Source organism: Podarcis filfolensis (genome assembly GCF_964270895.1).
Source record: "Podarcis filfolensis genome assembly, chromosome: 14".
Classification (NCBI taxonomy): Eukaryota; Metazoa; Chordata; class Lepidosauria; order Squamata; family Lacertidae; genus Podarcis; species Podarcis filfolensis.
The window spans coordinates 36,011,296-36,025,707 of record NC_139616.1 but is presented as its reverse complement, the minus strand read 5'-3'; the positions used below and the strand labels follow the sequence as shown (position 1 = coordinate 36,025,707).

At 41.0% G+C, this 14,412-nt stretch overlaps 1 long non-coding RNA gene across 1 annotated transcript in view; it reads left to right on the top strand.

Moving 5' to 3' along the window:
* The first annotated feature begins 899 nt into the window (after window positions 1-899).
* Window positions 900-14,412, top strand: part of LOC310749020 — a 30,797-nt gene continuing 17,284 nt past the window's right edge. Inside the window, exons 1-2 of the long non-coding RNA XR_014541427.1 lie at window positions 900-3,040; window positions 8,405-8,679. This is a non-coding gene — a long non-coding RNA (uncharacterized lncRNA). The remainder of the gene's footprint in view (window positions 3,041-8,404; window positions 8,680-14,412) is intronic.

The window sequence follows — 14,412 nt, the reverse complement described above, 5'->3', positions numbered from 1 at the left end:
TGGCAGGAAGTGAAAGGATTTAGTAGCCCTTCTCCTGTGGCGCTAAAGTATGAAAGTTCAAGATGATTACCATAGGCTATGTCCAACATTTTCAGTGTACTAGCACAAAGGCTGTTGTGCTAGTCGATAGATGAGTTGTAATGTTGCATAAGAGGAATCCAGCGCAACATTTGTGATAGCAGAAACTCATTCCACAACAGATTGTAATTTCTTGTGCCACAACATTCACCTGGAGTTAAACATTTCACCAGTGAGTCACACATACCATGACGTGGCTTTAACTTAGCTCTAAATTGGATACAACCCTGTGTCTATTCTTTTCACTACTTGTTAAACCCTGAAATAAGCTTTGTGGATGTCTACAACAAAGGCAGATGTACACCCCTTTTTTGCACTCTTTCCCCTTCTCCAAATACATTTGTAGAAGGCAACCACTAGCAGGGCTGCCCTTCTGAATGGGCCTAATGTGGTGGCAGATTTGGGTCACAACCAAAGGGCAGCATATTACAAATTATTTAGTTTATTACGTTTTTAACACCATGGGGGTACCAATCAGAATTTCCACCTCAAGCATCACAACATTATAAACGGTTTCTCCACTTTTGAGTTTTGGAATATTCAGTTCTCGGAAGAAGAAATCCTAAACACATAGGTTAAAAAAATGAAAACCCTTAGAAAATGATGCATGTTTCTTTTAACACTGACCACCAACCCAGGAATCTTCCTTTTCTCCTCCCAACTCAAGAGAGACTAGATTGTATTTATTTAATATATATATCTATGGTATTTTTACTCTTCTCTTCGGCCAAGTTGGTTTCCCAAGGGTGACTTAGTCTTTACAACAATAAAATCCATAATATAAAAATTCAAGACAACATGGTGTCCATTTATTGATTTTTGGAAAACAAAATATGAAATTGAAGTTAACAGAGATATTTGCTTTATTGCAATAATGGATACTCCCTTTTAGTATTACACAATTGTGTACATAGGCTGCATATGAATTAGATTAGATGTATATATTTTCCCTGTTGTGTGTGTGTGTTTATACCTGTATAGATTTATATATAGTTAATAAAAGGAACTAAAAAATAATTGGCATCTGCCATGTAGGGAAGGGCGTGCAATAGACAGATATGCTATTATCAGTGTTCCAGTATGGCTGGCACAGACCTTGTTTGTTTTATTTGAGAACTTGATCTCACAACTTGGCAAATATAAACTGAATTTTGGTATTCTGAAAATGTTAGGGTTGGAGGACTTAAATCGGCTGTGGGTGTAAGGAAGAATAAAAACGTACCTTTGGGTTGCAGAAAAAAAAATATTTTGAAGTTAACATCCCCAAAACTATTTAGCAATATGTATTGCCAGGTTCCTGCTTGTTCACTGCCATGTTATGAAATATCCTCCACCCCATTTTCTTAATATAAAAACAAAAGTAACTATTTTTCGTCGAGAATAATCTGTGTTTTAGACACATACGAAGCAAAGATAGCAGCGTTGGTCCATGAGACAAAAAGTCCAGCATCCCACAGTGGGGCCAAAATCTTTATTACAACCGAACAAGATGTCAGGAAAATTGCGTCTATGAAGAAAGATCACAGCATTTGGGACTTTTTAGTTTGGAGAAAAGGCAAGTAAGAGACGACCTGATAGAAGTTTATAAAATTATGCATGGCATGGAGAAACTGGATAGGGAATTTTTTTATCCCCCTCATAACAAGAGGAGTCATGGACATTCAATGAAGCTGAATGTGGGAAGATTCAGGATTGAAAAAACGCACTTCTTCGTGAGTGCATAGTTAAACGATGGAAGTTGGTCCCCAGTGAGGCAGTGGTGCCAACCAACCTAGATGGGTTTAAAAGAGAATTAGACAAATGCATGAAGGAGAGGGCTATCAATGGCGACCAATAATGGTGGCTATGTATGGAAAGGGAAATTGTTTTTTGTGGGTTTCCCACAGGCACCTGGTTAGTCACTGTGAGAACAAGATGCTGGACTTAATGGGCCATTGGCCTGATTCAGCAGGCTATTCTTATACAATATCTATTCACTTATAGGGCCCACTGAGTTCAGCCTACTCCCAGCTAAGTGTGCATAGGATTGCCAGCTTGATCTGTTAGCTAATTTGAAGTAGGTTTTTTTAAAAAAACAAAAACAAAAAACAAAACTCATTGCATTTATTATTTCCTTTTGATACAGCCAAACTACAGGGTGAGTCTTTTAGAAGAGGCCCTGTGGAACATGTGTACTCTGCATCCACAGGGCCTCTTTTAAAGGACTCACCCTGTATAATAACGTTTTGGGGGAGGAAGAATGGTATCAGGCAAAGCTCTCTGAGACGGATACCGTGTACAGCCAATCAGAATCTGAGAAGAAGCAGAGAGAGCCAATTGGAAGCAGACCTGTCTTAAGTCCCAGCCTTCGTGTGCTGTGGTGATTCTGAGGGGAAATTCCTGAGAGGGGAAATCTGTTCTGGAACCTTCTGTATGAAAAAGCCATTTGGTGCCTTTCTGAGGGAAGTGATGAGCCCCTCATCTAATTGTGGCTGTGGTGAAGGGAGGGCAGCTCACAGTGCCTGGAAGCAGTTAGGCTTGTGTATCCACAGCACTGGCCAGAAGAGGAATGACCTCTGAGTAGAGGGGAGAAACGCCATGGCGCACCTGTAGCAGCAAAACCAGAGGGCTTCATCTGCCCCAATAAAACAAGCCTCTCCTGTCTCGGTCTCTACAGCCACAACCAGTGCTGTAACTCCAACGGTTTGACTTTACTCCGGAAGGGGCACTCTTGCATGGTCTCCTGAAGCAGACGGATGCCAGCAGCACAAACCCAGAGGCAAAGGGGAACAGTCCCTTTGGGGAAGATAATTGAAGTGGGGCCTACCAGTTTTGCATGGCCCTGCTTCTATCCAGGGGAGAAGTGTGCGACAGACCAGGAGGGAGAGAACTTGCCAGTCGGGCCTGTGTCTCTGCCAGGGTCCTACACGCGAGTAGGACGAGCCTAACACTTGCACTGTTTGCATTCCGTTCTTGGACCGAGGTAAAGTTCGCAAACTGGGACACTGCTAGCGGTTTTGCAGAGTTCATAAACCGAATAGTTTGTGAATGGGGCTGTTCTTAAACCGAGGTACCGCTGTATATTGCAGCCATGTAATATGTTTCAGTGCTATGGAAAAACCCTTGTTTTGGAGATTGTTTATATGGATAAGCCCTGACTTTGCTCCACACATATGTGTGGAGATGAATTCAAGTAGCTTAAAAATTCTGTCAGGTTCATGGTGTGTGAGAACATGAGAAGTGCCTGATGAGCAGAACTGCTTCTACTTTTTGCATAGCAAGACATCCAATTTCAGTCCTTGAACAAAGATTCATACACAAAGCCTCACGACAGATATAGATGGTTACAGTGAAAGCTATGGAATATAGAGCCATTGGTGTTTTTTAAACTTAAATCACTTGATCTCCGGCAGTTTCTGCACTAGCAGCTAGTGGATTATATCCTTTTTCTAATGCCCACTACCTCTCAGGTCACTGGCAGGTAATATATTTGAGCATTCATCCTGATTTCTTTGTGGGGAGGTTATACAGCATTGTGTCACTGTCGCTATCCCTCACTTTACAGTGCATTTTCCGATCTGATTATTTTGAGGTGGGTTTGTTGCACAAGAGGACCACAAATCAGTTCTACTAGGAAGCACTTCTTTGATAGTCAACATTTTGCACAATACATTATTTTTGAGAGATAGAAGGTTTGGTGCTTTACAGCAGGAGATAGTGGTTTGAACTTACTTATTCTCTGGACTAGGAAGACAAAGCATTTAAAGTCTTCCTCCGCAGGCTTATGCTCAAATCATTTTTTTAAAGTAACAGGGTGTGTGTGCCATTTTGTAGTAATTATTTTCACATAGTAGCATTATATTCAAATCTAGCTTTGAACATTTGATTGGGTCAGGTGATATAGTAGTTTTAACTCAGAGCTGCCAAATGTTGGTATAAAAGGAGGATGCTGGAATGTACTTTTGCTGATTTGGTGTCTGCTAAAAAGATGTTCAAAGGTGGCAGATCTAAAGCAGCCACTAGCTTATTAGAACAAAGCGTCATGTTGATCTGAAAGCCTGATGTTTCTTCAGAACTCAGTTTCGTTTCAGGGGAATAGAGTAACTCTTGCCGATTGCTGGTTCCAATTTATTCACTACTTGGAGGAGACAATAATCAGGGAAGGAGATAAATAATCTTCAGATGGAACAATTAAATTTAATTGTCTGAAGACTATTTGTCTCCTTCCCTGACTATCGTCTCTGCTGCACGCCTAAATTGAATCCAGCTATCAAGAATATTAAGCTTTGCTTTACTTTGAGACTTGTCTAGCTACTGAGACCAAAACCCTGAGTTAGGATTAAGTGATCATCGTTGGTCTTAATACAGTTTGAGGTCATTTTGAATCTTTCACCCATGGAATTGCCTGCTTTGCAGACTCAAAATCTTTTTGAAAAACTCGAGGCCCTCCTTGGCTGCTGGGTGCTAGTATGACACAGCTGAAGTCAGAGATTTTACAAACATATGCCAAATAAAAGTCTAGTCCTTGGAAGGCTAGCAACAGAAGCAGACCCAGAGAGTGGATCTGACAAAGTAGATTGTTCCCCAGGTGTTTGGGGTTTGGCCCTGTTCAAATTCAGGTTCTATCACAGAATCCTTAGTTGGGCCTTGGTGACTAACTAGTACATAACCCCAGTTCCCCAGCTGCAAACTAGAATGAAAATGATCTTGCATAGATGTTTTGAGGATGACTGTGAAAAAAATTGCAAAGTATATCAAATGTAAAATGAGGTGGAAATAAATAGTCATTTTAGGACAAAATAGCAACAACCATAAAGTTATTCACTCAAAACAGTTTATAGATTTAATCTCCACAGAATATTGTGATGACCATTAGTTTAGATAGCTTTAGAATGAGTATTAGATAAATTAATAAAGGAATTAACCATGTCATCTACTAATTGAACCTCAGTCTTCACATTTAGATCTCTTGTTGGAACTCTTCTTTAATATCTCTGCAGTTAACAGAAAATAGGAGAACTAGGACCACTAAATACAAGGCACACATAAACCCCCTTCTACCCATTCAACCCCTAATCAACATGAAAAGTGCTATCTAATATTAGTACTAAATACATCAGAAGCACTAGATGCCAGGATGCTAGCTTTTTACACAGGCCTTCTTCACTTATTAAATATTAATAACTTGGAAAAGTACAGCAAAATGGTTGCCAGTGCTGTGCTTCCAAGAGGCTGTAGCACTGCTTGTGGTGGTGCTATGGATTGCAGAGTTGAACGCAGTTTCCCACACAACCTGCCCCTTGAGACCCTGAAAATAGGAGTATTGTTTTTAATTACATTTTAACCTGATCTGATCTCATGTAATGGGAGACAATAAATGAGTGAATGAATGAGGCCATGATCCAAATCTTAAAAAATATAACATGCAAAGCCATCCACAGACTTTTAGTTTTACCTAGGTTAAAATTGTTGGAGGTGTCTATGCTCCTGAAGCAAAATGGGTATAATTTTAGATCACCAGTACCATTCAATGCTCTAACTAGGAACACTGGATTACACAAGCAGTTCTTGCCCTTTACAGCACAAATACTAGACAATCTATTAAGCCTAATCTTTCAGAGTGAGTAATGGGCTGGATGAGAACCAATAAACTGAAGCTTAATCCAGACAAGACTAAGGCACTATTTATAGGTGGTTCCCTAGACTGGATAATCATCATCATCATCATCATCATCATCATCATTTATACCCCACCCATCTGGCTGGGTTTCCCTAGCCACTCTGGGCGGCTTCCAATAAAACACTAAAATACAATAACCTATTAAACATTAAAAGCTTCCCTAAACACGGCTGCCTTCAGATGTCTTCTAAAAGTTTCGCAGCTTTTTTTCTCTTTGACATCTGGTGGGAGGTTGTTCCACAGGGTGGGTGCCACTACCGAGAAGGCCCTCTGCCTGGTTCCCTGTAACTTGGCTTCTTGTAGTGAGGGAACCGCCAGAAGGCCCTCGGCGCTGGACCTCAGTGTCCGGGCAGAACGGGATGAATGGGATGCGGCATACTCTGGATGGAGATATGCTATCTCTGATGGAGAAGGTATGTAGCATGGAGTACTTCTGTATCCATTACTGTTGCTTGAGGCCCATGGCCTTCGTGGTATGGATTGCCCTCCATCAGCCATAACTTGTGATACAGCTGTGCTAGGACAGCTACTTCTGTTGTCTGCTCTGGTAACCTTAGGGTGGAGGACTGCAGCGTGTTATAAATTGGGCTGCTTATGAAGATAGGTTGGAAACTGCATCTGGTGCAGAATTCTGTGGCCAGATCATTGACCAGAGTATGATGGTCTAAACATATACTGTAACCCCAATACTGACATGACTGCACTGGCTAGTTTCCGGGCTCAATTCAAAATGCTGGTTTTGAGCTATAAAGCCTTAAGTGCTTCAGGAAGTGGTCCCCTCGGCATACCTAGGTTACCTTGTGCACTTAGCAAAAAGCTGTATCCCCCCCCCGCCCCGTCCCTTGCATCCTTGGCAAGGAGTTGTATTGGCACTTCCGAAGCCGTGAGAGCCCATAGACCAGAAACACAAAAAGGTTGCTCCTTCATCTATTTTTGTGCTCTGCCATTGACTGCCTCCGCTGCCATCAGGGTCGGGTCTGCAATGTTTTGCTTCCCACCCACCCCATTGGTCCATCCTGCCTTCCACCCCTCGCTGTTTTCCTTCCTAGCCACTCCGAGCCAGAGTGAAGAGGCACAATTTTTGCACTCTCCTGGGCCTACACCCTTGGCAAGGGCCAACCTAGCCAAGCCCTAGGTACACCACTGCTCCCCCACTTGTGGAATGCTCTCCCCAAGCAGTCATACCTGACCCCATCTTTATTCAGTTTTAGGCACCATGTGAATACTTCTCTCTTTACCCAGACCTTTGGCCCTTAGTTAAGGGGTGGCATTGTTACCTCATTTAGTGGGAAAGTAACCTGCTTTTTTCCATATAGCTGTATTTTTTGGTTTTTATTGTTGTACTTGATCGGTTTTAATGTAAGCTGCTTTGGGTTATTCCATAAGAAGAGTGACTGGCAAATATAATAAATAATAAAAAAACACTATAATGCTGCACACGGTTTAGATTGCAACTGAGCGGCCAAAATTTTGACCCCATCGTTCATAAATTAAAACCAATGAGATAGAAGAAAACAAAAGTGTTATGGTTCTTCTGATGCACACACCCCATTCATTTCATTACGGGGATCTTTGCACACAGATGTTTCTTCCATAGCAATTAATCTTAGGGCAGGAGAGCTGTGTGTGCCTTTGAGAACTCCCACATCTGCATAAAGTGGGTTCTCATACTCTGATTCAAGTTCGTATTTGCATCCTCCCCTTGCTTCCATTTCTTCCATAGAAACTACAGTGCTACCCCGGGTTACATATGCTTCAGGTTACAGACTCCGCTAAATCAGAAATAGTACCTCGGGTTAAGAACTTTGCTTCAGGATGAGAACAGAAATCGTGCTCCGGCGGCAGCAAGAGGCCCCACTAGCTAAAGTGGTGCTTCAGGTTAAGAACAGTTTCAGGTTAAGAACGGACCTCCAGAATGAATTAAGTACTTAACCCGAGGTACCACTGTATAAGAAACCTGACTTTAGCTCCAGCTTGCCCTATAAACTTAGTGTAGGAAAATTATTTCCAAGGAAGACCCATGACCTGTCAGAACTCTGCTGCTAAAACCAGCTGCCACAGGATACTCTGGAAGAAGTATTCCCTGGGTTATTTCAGTACTGAACAATGTAGTTCTGAAGCAATCTAAACTAGTAAAATTGCTTTTGATCTTGAATTCCCATTTTTCATACATTTTTCTATTCCTATATTGACCACTGTTCCTGTATTGCAGCCTTATAAATAAGTTCTCAAAAGTTATTAGCTTGCAAAGAGAAAAGAAAATACTAGTCTGCTGGGGTTTGCAGAAGAGACAACAGCCAATTGGATTTATTTGCTGGACATGGGGGAGGCGTCTTTCCTCCTTTGGCAACGTGTGTAGATTCTATGCTGAGTGCAGAGGAGCTTCATCCTTTCTCTTCCTGCCTGATGATTTGTCTGTATGCAATAGTAATGTCACCTGTGGCTGTCAGACTAGTATTTTAATACAAGACTGTGCTACTGAATATTAACCACATTCCATAAAAGAGCATTTCAAAGTTCAGTGCTGGTTTAATTGACATAACTTATATTGTGCAGCAATGAGGCTGAAATGACCCTAAAAATAAAACAGCAAACAGTCCGTAAAAATATACATACTTAATTTCATAACGATTCTGATCTTATTTTATCTCTCTTTTTCTTCTTAAGGCGGTGGAGGCTCCAGCATTTCAAACAGCTTAAGAGACAGTGTGAATTCCTCATGCAGGTGCTATCAATTAATGCCTTCATTAAACACCAAGATCAAAGCCATCCACAGATGGAGCATGATGGAAAGAGAGGCTGTTGAGCCCCATAATGTCACCCACCAATGCTCACAATTTCAAAAGAATTTGACTGGGAGGACACCAGTTAGACTTGGAAGATGGAGCATATTAATAATATAGAAGCCAGTAAAGAGAAATAACGTTTGTCCAGCATTTCAGGTCTGTTTTCCATGTTGACTTTCCCCTAGTATCATCAGAGATGTACATATGGTATGGAGGAATAATAAAAGTAATAAAATAATAAAAGACCCCTTGAATAGATACTGTAATAATTTTCACGACCCAAGTGCATATCAATAAAATCCCTGCTCATGATATAGCAACCTTGAATGTTGCATAGTATATTGTCGGGGCGGGGGGGGGGGGAGAGTAGAAAAGCAGCAGACATGCAAGGGTAAAGAGCATTTGCCCATTCTGTTCCTAATAAAGGGGCTGAAGAATTCAGGGGAGATTTGAGATAATTCCAAAACAAAAATGCTTTGAACTCTTTCTACCACTTTATTTTTTAAATCTCCCCACAGCTCGGTGAATTGCAGTATTTTTGGCTTGACTTCAGCTATGAAACTATGAAGGGTTAAGATTACCATATTACCTTTGTAATTACCTTCAGTACTTGGAAAATGAACAGATATCCTTACATGCTGAGGATTCTTCCCTAGTGGATGGGTGTTCTGGGTAGTGGCCAATCAGGTAGAGACATTATGTTGGTTTGTGATGGGCTTGAATACTGTATTATTTATTAGCATTACTATTACTACTTCATGTATGCAGCACGTTATGGTTAAGGTCTCAAGACGACTTGCATAATAAATACTATGAAAACGTACAATAATAACTAAATAATAACTAAATGAAACACCTCCCTGCCCAGTATACATTTGCTGACATTAAATAACCACAAATGATCCCCATAAAACAAGCAGCTAAAAACTATCCTTTGAGTGAGAGACAGCTATCAGCATTCCAATACTTGGGTGTATGAAACTGCTTTAGCCTGGCACTGAAAAGACTTGGGGCCAGGTGCATAGTAACTTTTTTGCCTGTTGTGTATGTTGCAGATGTCACTTGTCATTTAGCCTTGGGCAAGAGTCAATACTTGCAGTGCATGCTGGTTGGAATGATGCTGAAAAATGTAGTCACATGTTCATGGAAGCAAAATTTGCTAGGCAAGAAGTTTCAGGAACTTCAAAGGTAACTTTCTCTGAAATGCTACCACTCCATGCACTGGGCCAGCTAGACAGGCAAAGTCAAGGAGTTCCAGTGCTCACCTGAGATCTGGTGAGAGAGGAGTTTAGAACTAGTAGGGACTGAGGAATGTTTTGAGGCAAGCCTGGCCTGCAAAAAGGAGACAGGATCCACTGGAAACAAGCAGAATCAGACTCTTGGTGCTTAAAATAACAATAAGGTAGAAAAGCAGCATTTAACTGCTGAGGAAAAAGCAGCTGGGGAGCATTTGGTTTGGGATAAATTGTCTCTAAGATATGAGGGTGTAAATGTTTGATTGTCCAGATGGAGGTGGGATAGAGCTAGGCAATGGAAGTACAGGAAACACAATAGCCATTCAGTGAGGCTAAAGTGCTGTAGCAAAAGATGCACATGTCAGAGACATTTGGAGAGACATAATGATGTATAGATATTTATGTGCTAATGCTAGAAGCCTCTGAGGCAAGCTGAGCAAGCTGGACTGTTTGGTTTTAAAGGAGAGCATAGTTATAGTGAGCATAACAGAAACCTGGTGGAATGGATGGAAGCAGTGGGGCTTGGATATCACTGGATACAAACTCTGTACTGTTTCTATGTGACAGCCTAGTTCAGAAGGAAATATGCTAAGAAAATGCTTACCTTTCTACTGTTCAGCTGTGACTACATTTTTTCAGATTACTGTCCTGATGAAAACCTCATTCTCCAAACCTTTTGATGGCAGCTCAAAGTACAGAATAGCCTTTACTAATACATAGCTTAAGATCTTTGAGATCTCAGTTCTTATGGTGACATCCAAACAAACATTGATAATGTAAGTTTTGTAGTCTGAGGCAAATGAAGAAAAAGTATTTTAATGCATTTCCTGAGGGCTTTTTTCTGTCTTTACCTCCCTCTGAAGAGCCTTAAGTATTATGCAGAAGTTAGGGAGGGAAAGAGAAGTGGGTATAAAGAGTTCTGGCATAGTATTGAACACAGACAAATTTGCCTCTGTCACTTAGCCAGTATCTTCTTGGTGTCATAGCATATATATGTTTGGCTTGCCCTATAATGTAAGGCTTGTCTCAAAACTTTTGTCATAATGAGCCACTGGCTTGCATGCAATTTTACTTACGCTGTCTAGAGCATTCATCCTAGAGTTTATAGGAAAGTTACAGCTATTTTGTATTAGGCAAGTGTTAATCCCCCCTCCCCCATTTTCCAGTGTATTTCCTGTCACTTATAAAGTCCAGTGAAATGGGTTTGTTGTGCAAGAATGCCAAAATCAACTTTAATTGTGGAAACCTGAATTTGCTGGTATGTGATTGAATTCCACCTGAAAATATTACCAGTCTAGAAGCATCCTGTATTGTGATGGCCAAAACTGACTGCACCCCTGGGGCCACCCACTCTTTCACAGGAGCGTCCTCGTTTTCATCTGTGAAATTGATGCTACATTTTAAATCCCATAGGAAGGTGACTTTTGCTACCACAAGCTTCCTCAACAGCAACAGCAAACAGGATTTTTCTTTGTTCCTTGCTGAGATGCAATAACATGAATATTTAGATTCAAGGGGTTCCGATTCTCCCCAGAACAGGATTTTGTTGTGATAAGGAAGCCATGTAGGAGTGGGCCTATTCTTTTGATCTATTTATACCCAATAGCCTATCGTACTCAGAAGAAGAAAAAAGTCATGTTTCTAGATAGGTTGTCAGTGTTCTTATTTCTGGATGGAATGTCAAATGTATGTTTCCATATTAAAATGGAAATAAAAGGATGCCTTTTAAAATATATAGAAGTATGCTGTTTCAAGCTCTTTTGAACAAACAGTAGGATACAAATGCGATAATTTCACATTTGCCAGAAGCTGTTATCTTGGGATTGTTATAACAGCATCTGTCTACAGTTTGAGCCACACACTTTGAGCTATTCACAAGCCAAATGCATTTCCCTGGGGAACTATGAACTCCACTTAACTTTGAAAATAACCATGGTTATTTAAAGAGCCACTGATTCTTATAGTGTTTATTTTCTCACTTGCCACAGCTTCAGGATGACTCTTGAATAAAATAAACAAGTATTAGATGCAATATTTAGGAGCTGTTTTCATTGACGGTCTGATAGGCAAGAGAAGAGTATATTACCAGTTTAGTGTCCTTGGGGGCATTCCCTTTTGTCAATGTTATTAGCATTGCAGGTGAAAAAATCTAACAAGGCCTCCTGCTGACAGTGCCTTGCCTCCTTGTCCTGCAAACCTACTTGAAGGCATCAGCTAAAACCTACTTTCACTGGTAAGGCACTCAGTCGTGGTTCAGAATACATGTGAGATTAAGATCACCCTAGGCATGGTGCACCAGCACGAGGCGTATATATATTGTTTGCACCTGATGAAATCCAAAGGGACAGCAGGTTTACGTTTGTTGTTGTTGTTGTTGTTTGAGAATCCATCATTCCTTTGTGGTTTTTTTTAAATGATATTTATTCAAAATTTCAGAAATACATATATAAAAGAAAACAGAAAAATATAAGAAAAAAAACAAGGATAAAACAAAAAGAAGAAAAAGAAAACACAATTCTCAAATTACATCTTTTCATCTGCTTGTTTCTTGACCTCCTCACACCTCCCTTTTTGTATTCTAGCTTAATACATTGTTTCAGCAAATTCTTCCCATATTTCTCAATTCTTATTTAAATATTGTGTCTTAACAGTCTGTCTTATTTAATTAACTCAACAAATCGTTTCCATCATTTACCATGTTCTGTTATTCAGTTTACCTTAATTTGTTTAACTTTATCTTACCTTAAAAGCTTTAAAATTCAAAATTTAAACCATATTTATACGTAACTCCTTAAATCCTTAAATCCTTTTTACTAAAGCCAAATAATTCCTTTCCAACATTTTCCCTAATATTTCATTAGTATTACACTAATTCCAAAAATAAAAAGAAATTCCCTTTATATAAACTCCCCCCCCCCCCTAGTTTTTGTCCAACGTCCCTTCTTCCTGGTCTCGGGTTATGTCAGTCCTTTCTGTCCATATCCAGTCCATCAACCTGGTGACCTTATGTCCGAGGCCCTTAAGTCTCTTCTATGCCCCTTCTGCAGATTTTCTTCTTGTTGTTTGTACTTACACTCTTCCTTGCCCTTTGTTGGTTTCTTTCTTAATTTCTTCCCTTTCTCCTTGAGGGGTAGGTCTCTGGGGGGTTCCAACCAGTAATGATCTCCGTTTTCCTTCCTCAAACTAGCCCATTCCCCCCAGTCCCATTCCCCATCATCGTCATTATAATCCAAAAGATAGTCATCCAAAAAATAATTGTCAACATGTTTCATAGTCCCACCAGAGTTAGGAGCCTCCTTAACTCCAGACACTTCCAAGCCCACTCCAAGTTCAATCTTCCAATACAGCAGCTTTTGCTCCTGCAGGGCTTCAGCTCTCTCCATTCGTGTTGCTTGAGATACGGTCACAGCCTCCTCCATCTTCAACTGCCCTTGGACTTGCCCAGTCGAACCAGTTTACTGAATTGATCCCTGTATAGTTTCTTTATCCTTGTTTCCGGTTAATTCATATTCGCTGGCTACGGCAGTCATCAAGTCCAACTGGGAGGGGTGGCTAACACCCCAGAGGACAGGATCACACTTCAAAACGACCTTGACAGATTAGAGAACTGGGCCAAAACAAACAAGATGAATTTTAACAGGGAGAAATGTAAAGTATTGCACTTGGGCAAAAAAAATGAGAGGCGCAAATACAAGATGGGTGACACCTGGCTTGAGAGCAGTACATGTGAAAAGGATCTAGGAGTCTTGGTTGACCACAAACTTGACATGAGCCAACAGTGTGACGCGGCAGCTAAAAAAGCCAATGCAATTCTGGGCTGCATCAATAGGAGTATAGCATCTAGATCAAGGGAAGTAATAGTGCCACTGTATTCTGCTCTGGTCAGACCTCACCTGGAGTACTGTGTCCAGTTCTGGGCACCACAGTTCAAGAAGGACACTGACAAACTGGAACGTGTCCAGAGGAGGGCAACCAAAATGGTCAAAGGCCTGGAAACGATGCCTTATGAAGAACGGCTAAGGGAGCTGGGCATGTTTAGCCTGGAGAAGAGGAGGTTAAGGGGTGATATGATAGCCATGTTCAAATATATAAAAGGATGTCACATAGAGGAGGGAGAAAGGTTGTTTTCTGCTGCTCCAGAGAAGCGGACACGGAGCAATGGATCCAAACTACAAGAAAGAAGATTCCACCTAAACATTAGGAAGAACTTCCTGACAGTAAGAGCTGTTCGACAGTGGAATTTGCTGCCAAGGAGTGTGGTGGAGTCTCCTTCTTTGGAGGTCTTTAAGCAGAGGCTTGACAACCATATGTCAGGAGTGCTCTGATGGTGTTTCCTGCTTGGCAGGGGGTTGGACTTGATGGCCCTTGTGGTCTCTTCCAACTCTATGATTCTATGATTCTATGATTCTCATTCGTCAGATTTATCCTCTCCTGCAACTGCTCCAGCATAGCATTTGTCTTGCCAAGAGCAGACACCAAAACTTCCTCCCGACACATTTCTATTCAAGGTCAAACGACTGGTCCCACGATCTCAATCTCGCAGCTGTAAAGTCTCCAAATAAACTGCAGCAACAAACTGACAAGCTCCCTCTAGGGGACACAATTTCTATTTGTATCCATCTTTAAAACGTATCCAACAAAGGAAAGTTACTTT